The following is a 13644-nucleotide window of genomic DNA, read 5'->3' as shown; positions in this document are numbered from 1 at the left end:
TAAAATTTAATTATTTATTATAATACTTTTAGTCACTATATCGACCAAAAAATATATTTTTGGATAAAATATATTTTAAAATTTATTAATTCATTATAATATTTTAAAATAAATATTTTTAAAATTGTTATTAGATAAGTTATCTATGGAAAAATTCGTAGGTAACTTATCTACGGATTTTTCCGTAGGTAACTTATCTATGGATTTTTCCGTAGATAAGTTATCTACGGAAATTTCCGTAGATAAGTTATCTACGGATTTTTCCGTAGATAAGTTATCTACGGATTTTTCCGTAGATAAGTTATCTATGGAAATTTCCGTAGATAAGTTATCTACGGAAATTTCCGTAGATAACTTATCTACGAAAACTTCCTTAAATAACTTGACCCATAGATAAATTTCGTAGGTAAAACATTTTATTTGAAATATCAATTAACATATTTTATTATCGTTTCATTTTAATTTATTGTAAAATAATTAAAATATTTAATTTAGCATGATTAAAAAAATAATCATTATAAGATTTAATTTTTTTAAAATTTAATTATTTATTATAATACTTTTAGTCACCGTATCGACCAAAAATATATTTTTGGTTAAAATATATTTTAAAATTTAGTTGATTCATTATAATATTTTAAAATAAATATTTTTAAAATTGTTATTAGATAAGTTATCTATGGAAAAATCCGTAGGTAACTTATCTACGGATTTTTCCGTAGGTAACTTATCTACGGATTTTTCCGTAGGTAACTTATGTACGGATTTTTCCGTAGATAAGTTATCTACGGAAATTTCCGTAGATAACTTATCTACGAAAATTTCCGTAGATAACTTATCTACGAAAATTTCCGTAGATAACTTCACCCATAGATAAATTTCGTAGGTAAAACATTTTATTTGAAATATCAATTAACATATGTTATTATCGTTTCATTTTAATTTATTATAAAATAATTAAAATATTTAATTTAGCATTATTAAAAAAATAATCATTATATGATTTAATTTTTTTAAAATTTAATTATTTATTATAATACTTTGAGTCACTGTATCGGCCAAAAAATATATTTTTGATTAAAATATATTTTAAAATTTAGTTAATTCATTATAATATTTTAAAATAAATATTTTTAAAATTTTTATTAGATAAGTTATCTATGGAAAAATCCGTAGGTAACTTATCTACGGATTTTTTCGTAGGTAACTTATCTATGGATTTTTCCGTAGATAACTTATCTACGAAAATTTCTGTAGATAACTTCACCCATAGATAAATTTCGTAGGTAAAACATTTTATTTGAAATATCAATTAACATATTTTATTATCGTTTCATTTTAATTTATTATAAAATAATTAAAATATTTAATTTAGCATCATTAAAAAAATAATCATTATAAGATTTAATTTTTTTAAATTTAATTATTTATTATAGTACTTTGAGTCACTGTATCGACCAAAAAATATATTTTTGATTAAAATATATTTTAAAATTTAGTTAATTCATTATAATATTTTAAAATAATTATTTTTAAAATTGTTATTAGATAAGTTATCTATGGAAAAATCCGTAGGTAACTTATCTACGGATTTTTCCATAGGTAACTTATCTACGGATTTTTCCGTAGATAAGTTATCTACGGAAATTTCCGTAGATAATTTATCTACGAAATTTTCCGTAGATAACTTATCTACGAAAATTTCCGTAGATAATTTCACCCATAGATAAATTTCGTAGGTAAAACATTTTATTTGGAATATCAATTAACATATTTTATTATCGTTTCATTTTAATTTATTGTAAAAAATTAAAATATTTAATTTAGCATCATTAAAAAAATAATCATTATAAGATTTAATTTTTTTAAAATTATTTATTTATTATAATACTTTTAGTCACTTTATCGACCAAAAAATATATATTTGATTAAAATATATTTGAAAATTTAGTTAATTCATTATAATATTTTAAAATAAATATTTTTAAAATTGTTATTAGATAAGTTATCTATAAAAATTTCTGTAGATAAGTTATCTATGGAAATTTCCATAGATAATTTATCTATGGATTTTTCTGTAGATAAGTTATCTACGGAAATATTCGTAGGTAACTTATCTACGGATTATTCCGTAGATAAGTTATCTATGGAAATTTTCGTAGATAACTTCACCCGTAAATAAATTTCTTAGGTTACATATTTGAAACATCAATTAACATATTTTATTATCTTTTCATTTTAATTTATTGTAAAATAATTAGAATATTTAATTTAGCATCATTAAAAAAATAATCATTATAAGATTTAATTTTTTTAATTTAATTATTTATCATAATACTTTTAGTTATCGTATTGACCAAAAAATATATTTTTGATTAAAATACATTTTAAAATTATTTATGATTAAAATATATTTTAAAATTTTATTTAATTCATTATAATATTTTAAAATAAATATTATTAAAAATTGTCATCTTAAATTTTTTATTTTTATAAATTAATTGATGATAAAAAAATAACATACTAATATATGGTTTTAAATTTGATATGAAAATATTAGGATATAATTAGATAAGATTTTAAATTAGGATTTTATTAATGATTGAAAATTTAAGATTATAATTTTAAAATATATAAATTATTATTTAAACTTTTAAATTTATAATAATTAATTTAAATTGTATCATAATATTATTTTTAAATAGAAATAAGTAAATTGTTAATTATACAAGTAAGTATATTTATAAATAAATATTAATTAAATATAATATAATTATTATTATTATTGGTAATATAATTATTATATATATTTTTATATTTTTATAGCGGTCTGAACATACCAAAATGAGAGGGATCCAAAAATAGTATAAGTATGAGATTGTACTTAAATGAATTAATTTGCACTACTTATAATGATAACATGCATTAGCTCTCCTGTAGCCTATCTCATAAGAACTCCACAGTTAAGCGTGCTTGACCTGGAGTAGTATAGGGATGGGTGACCTTCTGGGAAGTTTCCCAGAAAATGTGCAATAAGGACAAGCATCCTTGAGAGGTCAAATATGAGGGTTATTACTTTAATAAATTTATTAAAATTAAATAAAAATTTCCTGAAACGAGTTATCTACGGAAAATTCCGTAGATAATGTTCCGTAGATAATGTTATCTACGGAAAATTCCGTAGATAACGTTATCTACGACCATTTTATCTACGAATTTTTTTCCGTAGATAATCCGTAGATAATTGACATTTATCTACGGATTTTTATGTTTATCTACGGATTTTTCCGTAGATAATCTTGATTTTTCTTGTAGTGTTTCTCCTATATCATTTCCATATTTAATCTTATCTTTCTATTTATTTTCTTCCTCTCTTTCCTTTTTCTCCCCCTTCTTTTATTTCTTTTCTTTTTCTTTTCCCACTCTCATTTGTCTTTCTATGTTCTCTCTTGTATCTTTTTTCTTTTCTCTTTCTTCCATTTCCACTCTCTCTCCCACTATTATTTCTTTTTCTTTTCATTCCCTTATGTTTTTCTTTCTCTTATTTTTCTCTCTTCTTGTTCTTTTTTATTTTTCTTATTTTTATCCTCCTCTATCAACATTGTTTTCAAAATTTAAAATTATTTTTATATCAATAATATTTTGAATTATTAATGATTTAAAATTGTTATCAAATTTCTAAATATTTTCTAATGTTTAAATTATTATACATTTAAAAATTTGACTAATGTTTATTTTTTAAAGTTTAATAATAATTTTTATATATAAATTTTTAAAATAAATTTTACACATGTTAGAAATTAAATTTTTCTATCCAAATTAAGAATTTAAAATTTAATAAATTGGAATTAACTTATTGAAACAAAAATTTGATAAATAAAAGAAATTTAAATCAAAGTCATTCAATTTATAAGAATTTAAAATTCTTTAAATTTTAAAAATATTCCATATAAGCATAACAAATGTTGTCATTAATGCCTTGTTTGGTGTAGTAGAAGAAAAGAGGAGGGGGATGAAGAAGAGAGAAGTTTGTGGAAGTTACATTTGAAGTGTGTTTGGTGAAGTAAAAGTGTAGGTTATTTTTGGTAAGCCCATGGCAAAATCTCACCCTAAAAATGAGAAGGATGGGGGTGAAGGAAGGGGAAGTTACCGTGTAACTTCAATATCTTTGACATCTTTGTCCATCTTCATTCATCCTTTTACAAAAGTAATCAATTATGGATTTTGAAACATCTTGATTTTCAGGAAATAAATATAAATAGCTTTTAATAAAAGAATTATATTTTTGACTTAATTAGTTTAATTAATTAAATTAGTAATATAATTAAAAATTTATTAAATAAAAAAAATGCTGGAGTTATAATGAAGTTTTGGGTTGAACTTTTGAATCCAACCTGAAGGCTTATGAAAAACTAAAAAAAAAGGGGAATATGTCATTTTTTCATGTTTGTTTTAAACTCTAAGAACACCTATAGAGAAAAACCATTGGAGGACACATAGAGTAGTGGTCGAGGCAATGAAAAACCATTGGAGTAAGGATCAATTTTTGATCCATGGACACATATGAGGAGTATGGGTAGTAAGATGATTCCTAAGCCTTTTAGGTTTTTGATTGAACCTTTTGGATGCTTATGTATATGATATGATCTTAAAATGTTATTCTGTCCTTGTGATTTCATGCATGAGTCATGATTGAATTGATTTGGTAATGATTGAAATATTTGGGGTTAGGGTTGTCGCAACCCGAAAATTTCTGATCTTGCGACTAATAGTTTAAACATCCTTTTAAAAGTCTTGTCAATTAAGGAATGCCCGGACACCAGACTAATCCTTATTAATTAATGGTTTTGAAAATAGGTTCATGGAGTCGCCACCAATGGTTTACTCAAAACATTGGAAAAATAAAAGGTTTTTAAAAGTCCAATAATGGTCTTGATAACCAGAATTGGGTTCGGGGGTCGGTTACGTGTAGGGAAGGTATTATGTAACATCCCAAATTTTATTCAATGAAAAGAAATATTTTTTTATGTGAATAAGTATTTTATTTATGTATTTTACTATTTACGTATACGTATTTTACTATTTATGTATACATATTTTTACTATTTATGTATACGTATTTTACTATTTACGAATACGTATGTATGAATAGTATTTTACTATGCAATTGCACAGTAAAGGGGCGGCTGAAACGTGGGCTGCGGATTCTTTCCGTTTCAAAATTTTAATTAATTTGAATATAATAATGAATAGTGCATAGTGCATAGTAATTTATAATATTATTTTAATGAATAGTGCATAGTGCATAGTAACTTCAAAAATTCTATAAATAGGGGCCTAAGGTTTTGAAAATTTAGAATTCTAGAGAGAAGGAAATTCTGGAGAAATAGAGAGAGAAAGTAAGAGAGAGAGAAGGAGAAAGAAAAGGAGGTTCTGCTCTAGTGCCTTGTTTAAGGAGAAAGAGGAAGAGATTCTGCCCTAATTCCGATTCCTTTTAAGGAAAGATAGAGAGGAGGAGATTCTGCCCAAATTTCTGTAAACCCAGGTAAGGGGGGAGTGGGAAACCTCGCTTGGGGGTGTGGGAATAATTGTTAAATAGTTTGTTTGTTGGATTGGCTCCCGATCCCTTGCCTGTTGTTTATTTCTTTGAATATGTATTATTGATGTGTTTTGTTTTATATCTTATTTATTTACATATTAGAATCTGTTATTTGAATGGAAGGCTAAGCCTCCTAAGTATTTATAAATTTGTAATCTATTATTTAAATGGAAGGCTGAGCCTCCTTATTATCTTATATTACCTTTTAAGCTTCCTACTTTACTTAAAAGATCTTAATATATTATTATTGAAAAATATGATACCTAAGCAACCTCTGGACTGTTGGATTGTTGGACTGTTGGATTGTTGGACTGTTGGACTGTTGGACTGTTTGGACTGTTGGACTGTTTGGACTGTTGGACTATTGGACTATTAAATTGGATTATTGAAATAATTCTTAATTATGAAATATGAATATAATATGTGTAACATGCTAAAGGTTGAGTCTGTGAATGTATGACATGCATCATATGCACATATTACTCCAGGTGTGCCGCTGAGGCCGCATACCCACGACTAACAAGGTGTACCTTTGAGTCACCCACGATATGCTAACGAGGTGTATGAACACCAGTGATAGGTGTGCCTTCGGGACACCAGTGATGTAACATGCTAACGAGGTGTATGAACACCAGTGATAGGTGTACCTTTGGGTCACCAGTGATAAATTCTGAAACTTCCGTATGGCGCCACATGCATACAATAGTGAGTCAAGTCAAGAAAATCATTATACATAAGCATATATGTGAGATTGATTATATATGTGAATTATACTGCGTGTGTGTGTGCTATTTAACTTTTATTTCTATATCTGCAACTGAGTGAGAAGTTTCTCACTCCCTTGTCATTGTTGTGTATATTTAAATTATGATGCAGATAATTAGCATGAGGCTGAGGATGTTGGTGGTGAAGCTTAGGCTTCTGTTTGGGTTTCGCTCTGATAGGATGTGACATCGGGATTAGCTAGACTTATTGTTAAATTATTATTATTTTTCTTTTGTAATTTTTATGTTATTTATGTTGAAAGTGTGTATTTTTGTCATATTATAATTTTACTAAAAGATTATAAGTTAATTCCTAACTAGGAGGCTCTGCCACCTTTACTGGGATTAATTTATAATCTTTGTTTTATAATAACTTCTTGAGTTTAATATTTATGTGTATGAATTATGAATGTGCATCTTCTACCTTATGATACTTATTGTTTTATATCATTCTATGAAAATCTTTTATAAATATAGTTTATGTTTATTAATGATGTTGGGGTAGAGGGTGTCACATTTAGTGGTATCAGAGCCAGGTTGATTTTATCAACCGTGTGTGTTATGTGCTTATCATGACTCTGTTGTGTACTCTGACTATGTCTTGTTTGTTGTGTACTATGATGATGATGTTCGTCCTGTGTTGATATTGTTGAGTTTGAGATTGTTAAGTTAGTTTGTAATCAGAGGAATGATAATCATGATAGTGTTAGCCAACTCGAATTATTAGAACCTTGGATGGGAGGTGATATATTGAGTGTACTAAGAGTTTATGATTGGTGAAGTTTCTGACATCTATAGTTGTAGCAGGTTGAATCTAAAGGTGGTTGTCTCTATGGTGAGAGATCGAAATGATGTTAATTCCCTTAAGTGTTATTATTGGTATGTTAATTATTTATGGTTTAGGTAGCATGTGAGTTATTTTGATTGAGAAAAGTAAGGAGAGATTTGAATGAGAAATTAAGTAGTGAATTTGGAAAAAGTTGAGGTATTTTGTGGCATTAGATATATTGATACATTATTGCTATTTGGTGTCGAAAATATTCTCATTATAGTTTGTTATGATAGTATGAGTATTATATCGACAAAATTTATATTTTGAGGTCTTTATGAAGAATATGGTTTTAGATATTATCTTTTCAATAGAACTAGGATAAGATGAAACAAAAATCTAGAACTTCAAGTTATGACTGCCTTGGTGATTAGAAATTTAGTAAGCACTGAATTTATTGGTGGTGATATTTGAATCTTTAGCTAAAGAGATGATCTCTTGGAAATCTTATGTCTTCATAAAGAGTTGTAGCTTATTCACTTAACTTTCGTTTGAGATAGGTTTGAAATCATTTGGACGAATACAACTCTGTGTGTCAGGTAGATATATGCTATCATGATATTTTGAGTTGTTAGGCATAAAAATAGATTTAAACTAGATTATCTAAGTATGAATTTGGATTGTATGAGGTGAGTATTTTAGACCATGAAATTTCTTGCGGAGGAAGATCTACTTAAGTTATGCTTAAGTGAGAGATACTTGAGTCAATTAGTAAAATCAGGAGTCTTGTTTGATAGTTTATATGAAAATTCAGTGAGTAATTTTTTTTTTAACAACTGTTCATGGTTTAAACTGCTCTCACTATAAAAATTGCTTTTGCCTTCGTTTCTTTGGTCATTAAGATGTTTCAGTTCACTAGGTTGTTTCTTGCCTACCCTTGGAATCAACCGTAAGGATAATCTATATCAGGAATTCTTGAACCTTTGTATATTTTTAACTACCCAAATCATTTCGTTGCTTACTTCTTTGAATTACTTACTATTACCTTTGACTGAATTGACTAGAAAGGAGTTACATTAGTATGGGATAACAATTGAGGAAGTAGTTTTCAAACTCTTAAGGAAAGATTGACTAGTGTTAATATTACTAGATTTTAGTAAGATTATTGTGATATATAAATATGTCTCTGAAAATAGGTTTAGGAAGAATATTGTGGCAAGAAGAAAAGATAGTAGCTTATGTTTCTAAGAAATTGAAAATTCATGAGAGAAATTACCTTACCCATAACCTTGTTAGCGACTTTGTCATTTATACTAAGATTTGGAGACACTAACTATATGATTCTATGGTTGAGGTATTTAATGATCATAAGAACCTTAAATATCTTTTGACCAAAGGGGTTGAATACGAGATAAAAGAAATAGTTGAAATTTCTTAAGGAGTAAAATTTTGATCTTATTATTTGGCTAAAGCCATTGTAGTGATTGATGTTTTGAGGAAATCTTTATCTTTCATTATGATTAGAGAGATGAATCTTTTTGGCTCAAATTAGAAATTTAAGTTTGGATTATAAGGTTACTTCTAGTATTGTGAGATTAAGTATGAATAACGAATGGATTGTTGAAGAAAATTATAGGAGCATAATTAGTTGATTTATTTTGGTAACAAGTTATAAGGCTATAGGTTAAGGTGATGGATATGATTATGACTTGGGTGAAGATGAAATGGTGAAACTAGAGAACTGATATGGATACCGAGTGTACATTATGCTTAGGTACCTGATCTTTAGAATTGATCATAGAAGAGTTTGAATTGGTTGTAGATAGAGTAGTAAAATTAGTGATCTGATATGTGTATCTAATGCTTAGGTGTTGATGTTGTGGCAAATATCTGGATTACAATGATAACCAAATTATTATTTTGATGATTTAAGGATTGAATTTGATTGCAGAATTTAGAAACTTATGCTTGATGTGTAAGATTACCCTAGTAGCATTGAATTATTTATGTTGGAAGTAACTATCAGATTAATAGATGAGATTAGAGGAACTAGGAGTTAGATCCTTTATTAGTGACCCAAATAAGCAAGAGATCAGAAAGGACACAGTTGAATGTTTAGTTATAAAACTTGAAAGGACATAAGAGTACTCTTAACATTATTTAGGAGTTACTAAAATGTATCAGAGTGGCGCAGGGGAAGCGTGATGGTCTAATATGGAAAGAGAAGTAGAGAACTTGAATCAAGGTATGGAGAGTGAGTTTAAATTTAGAGTGGATGGAGTTTTGAGATTTAAGGATAAGTTGGGCATTCCTAGTGTGCTAGAATTTAATAAAGCAATCCTAGAAGAAGGTCATAAGAGTATCTTTAGTATCCATTCAGAAACTACTAAGATGTACCAAAATCTTAAGAAGATATTTTGTGACCTAAGATGAAGAGAGGAGTAAAGCAATTGTATATTTATGGTTAGCATACTAAAAGTTTTTAAGAATCTTGTAGCACTTAGATGCTCCATTTTGGAAGTAAGATGGTGAATAGATAGACCCTAGTGGAAGATTTGTCTAAGACGCTTAAGAAATTGATTTTGTTTGTGTTTAAGTGGATAAATTCGTCAAGATCTTTCCCTAAGCAAATCCTTTGAGGAAATTGATAAAAGTTGTACATCAACAAGGTAGTGATGTTGCATAAGAATTAGAAGTAAGAATGCGAAGAGTTTACCATTGCAAAAATTTCGGGGACGAAATTTCTAAAAGGAGGGGAGAATTGTAACATCCCAAATTTTATTCAATGAAAAGAAATATTTTTTTATGTGAATAAGTATTTTATTTATGTATTTTACTATTTACGTATACGTATTTTACTATTTATGTATACATATTTTTACTATTTATGTATACGTATTTTACTATTTACGAATACGTATGTATGAATAGTATTTTACTATGCAATTGCACAGTAAAGGGGCGGCTGAAACGTGGGCTGCGGATTCTTTCCGTTTCAAAATTTTAATTAATTTGAATATAATAATGAATAGTGCATAGTGCATAGTAATTTATAATATTATTTTAATGAATAGTGCATAGTGCATAGTAACTTCAAAAATTCTATAAATAGGGGCCTAAGGTTTTGAAAATTTAGAATTCTAGAGAGAAGGAAATTCTGGAGAAATAGAGAGAGAAAGTAAGAGAGAGAGAAGGAGAAAGAAAAGGAGGTTCTGCTCTAGTGCCTTGTTTAAGGAGAAAGAGGAAGAGATTCTGCCCTAATTCCGATTCCTTTTAAGGAAAGATAGAGAGGAGGAGATTCTGCCCAAATTTCTGTAAACCCAGGTAAGGGGGGAGTGGGAAACCTCGCTTGGGGGTGTGGGAATAATTGTTAAATAGTTTGTTTGTTGGATTGGCTCCCGATCCCTTGCCTGTTGTTTATTTCTTTGAATATGTATTATTGATGTGTTTTGTTTTATATCTTATTTATTTACATATTAGAATCTGTTATTTGAATGGAAGGCTAAGCCTCCTAAGTATTTATAAATTTGTAATCTATTATTTAAATGGAAGGCTGAGCCTCCTTATTATCTTATATTACCTTTTAAGCTTCCTACTTTACTTAAAAGATCTTAATATATTATTATTGAAAAATATGATACCTAAGCAACCTCTGGACTGTTGGATTGTTGGACTGTTGGATTGTTGGACTGTTGGACTGTTGGACTGTTTGGACTGTTGGACTGTTTGGACTGTTGGACTATTGGACTATTAAATTGGATTATTGAAATAATTCTTAATTATGAAATATGAATATAATATGTGTAACATGCTAAAGGTTGAGTCTGTGAATGTATGACATGCATCATATGCACATATTACTCCAGGTGTGCCGCTGAGGCCGCATACCCACGACTAACAAGGTGTACCTTTGAGTCACCCACGATATGCTAACGAGGTGTATGAACACCAGTGATAGGTGTGCCTTCGGGACACCAGTGATGTAACATGCTAACGAGGTGTATGAACACCAGTGATAGGTGTACCTTTGGGTCACCAGTGATAAATTCTGAAACTTCCGTATGGCGCCACATGCATACAATAGTGAGTCAAGTCAAGAAAATCATTATACATAAGCATATATGTGAGATTGATTATATATGTGAATTATACTGCGTGTGTGTGTGCTATTTAACTTTTATTTCTATATCTGCAACTGAGTGAGAAGTTTCTCACTCCCTTGTCATTGTTGTGTATATTTAAATTATGATGCAGATAATTAGCATGAGGCTGAGGATGTTGGTGGTGAATCTTAGGCTTCTGTTTGGGTTTCGCTCTGATAGGATGTGACATCGGGATTAGCTAGACTTATTGTTAAATTATTATTATTTTTCTTTTGTAATTTTTATGTTATTTATGTTGAAAGTGTGTATTTTTGTCATATTATAATTTTACTAAAAGATTATAAGTTAATTCCTAACTAGGAGGCTCTGCCACCTTTACTGGGATTAATTTATAATCTTTGTTTTATAATAACTTCTTGAGTTTAATATTTATGTGTATGAATTATGAATGTGCATCTTCTACCTTATGATACTTATTGTTTTATATCATTCTATGAAAATCTTTTATAAATATAGTTTATGTTTATTAATGATGTTGGGGTAGAGGGTGTCACATATTAAGCACCTCTACAACGCCCTAAATCGGTACCCTATGATGAAGATAACGTAATAAGAATTAATAATTAAAATATTTAATCCCCTTTATTAATGATTATTTACATGAAAATTAAATTACACGGTGAACCCTAAGATATCTACATAATTGCGTTTATTATAGCAATATATAAAATAAAAGAAGAGAAAGATAGAACAAGAGATTGATGAGTAATACCTCGTAGCAAACTTTATTAGATCTTCAACTATGGAGATTTTAGGTGCTTTGTGGCAATCTTTCACACTACAATGCCTCACAAAATCTCAAGAAATACAAAAGAGAGAGCGAGAGAGAAAAAGAGAGAAATTTCAAGCTCTAAGGAGTTTGTACGAAATTTTTGGGGTCCCTAGAACTGTGGCCGAGATTTCTATTTATAGGCATCAGACGTGGGCCGGAACGGCTCGTTCTGGATTCGGAACGGCCCGTTCCGGATCCGAACGTTATGAAGTATATTTGCACCCAAGAACGGTCCGTTCTGAAATCAGAACGGCCCGTTCCGGAAACCAGAACGGCTCGTTCTGATTTCAGAATGGCCCGTTCCGGGGTACAAAATTAAGCCCCCTTTGATTGGTTGGAACGGACCGTTCTGGTCTGGAACGGCTCGTTCCAACCTACAATTTTAGGCTTTTTTAGGAGTCTCGGAACGGCCCATTCCAATTCAAGAACGACCCGTTCTGGACTTGGGAACAACCTGTTCTGATTTTGGAACAACCCGTTCTGGGCCACTAAAAATAGTTGATTTGGGCTTTTGGGCCCTCTGATGTCCTATCTTGTTGTTTGTATGCCCCCCGGACGAAATTGGGTATTTACAAGGGTTACGAGTTTTGGGGGTTCCTGTGTAATTGAATGAACTTGAGTGTTTTTGATGATTCCTTGTTATATTAATATAAGCATATATTTTGAATTGAATTGTGTGACACTCTTTACCTCACATATTAATATAAACATATATTTTGAAAATGAAGAATAAGACTTAATTTTACCGTTTACAACAACTCCTTTGAAGGATCTATATACATGATTCTCTCTCTCTTCTCAAAAACCTTAAAATCATAAATTTTTCCAATAATAAGTTCAATGGCAATATCTTTCCTCTATTTGGTTTAAATTCTCTTAATGTTTTGGACTTGACAAACAACAACTTCTCAAATTTCATTTTCTATACTTACAAATGAGAACTCATAAATATTCCATAAATGAAAACAAAAATGTACACGGAAATAAAAGGCCACAACAAATCATGCATAATCGTTCCATAGAATGGAACTGAGTAGAGAATAAAAAATAAATCAAGTTAATAATCATATAGATTTCATAAACAGAATAACAAAAATTGAAAATTAGTAAGTCGTAATTGCAAATTTGCAGAATAAATTGAATATATCTGAATCGCGAAACCAAAGAAAAAAAAAAGAAAAAAATGGTTAACTAGTGCATCCAAATTCGACGTGGTAGAAACGTGGTCCTCACGGCCAAACTCTCTTCCTTCTACTTGATTGAGAAGATGATGAAGAACAAAACAACAAGAACTTAATTAGATTGAGCAACAATAGGGAATCAAAGTGAGTAAAATGGATACGATCGAGTCAAAAACTCACCTTAAATGGACGCAAATCAATTAAAAAAGGATAGATAAGAGAAACTTGATGAACATTTTGCAAAACCACTTAAGGCGAATTGGAAACTCACGAAAGTATCAAGGGAGAAGTTTTACATCATGCCCTAGGTTTTGATTTTGAATTAAAGTTCTCAAATTTCAACTATATTTTATTTTATTCTTTAAATAGAAAAAATGTTTGAAATTGGCCACACTA

General features: G+C 29.0%; 1 long non-coding RNA gene across 1 annotated transcript; it reads left to right on the top strand.

Moving 5' to 3' along the window:
• Positions 1 to 4608: 4608 nt before the first annotated feature.
• LOC145949495 (uncharacterized) lies at positions 4609 to 11661 on the top strand. The gene is made up of 3 exons (XR_014427714.1): positions 4609 to 5545; positions 6476 to 10456; positions 11387 to 11661. It is a non-coding gene; the product is annotated as an uncharacterized LOC145949495 (long non-coding RNA).
• The last annotated feature ends 1983 nt before the right edge of the window (positions 11662 to 13644 follow it).

The sequence above is a fragment of the Cajanus cajan genome, chromosome 1 (genome assembly GCF_000230855.2).
Source record: "Cajanus cajan strain Asha chromosome 1, NIPB_CcT2T_4, whole genome shotgun sequence".
Lineage (NCBI taxonomy): Eukaryota > Viridiplantae > Streptophyta > Magnoliopsida > Fabales > Fabaceae > Cajanus > Cajanus cajan.
The sequence above is the reverse complement of the archived record's forward strand: the minus strand, read 5'-3'. Positions and strand labels throughout refer to the sequence as shown.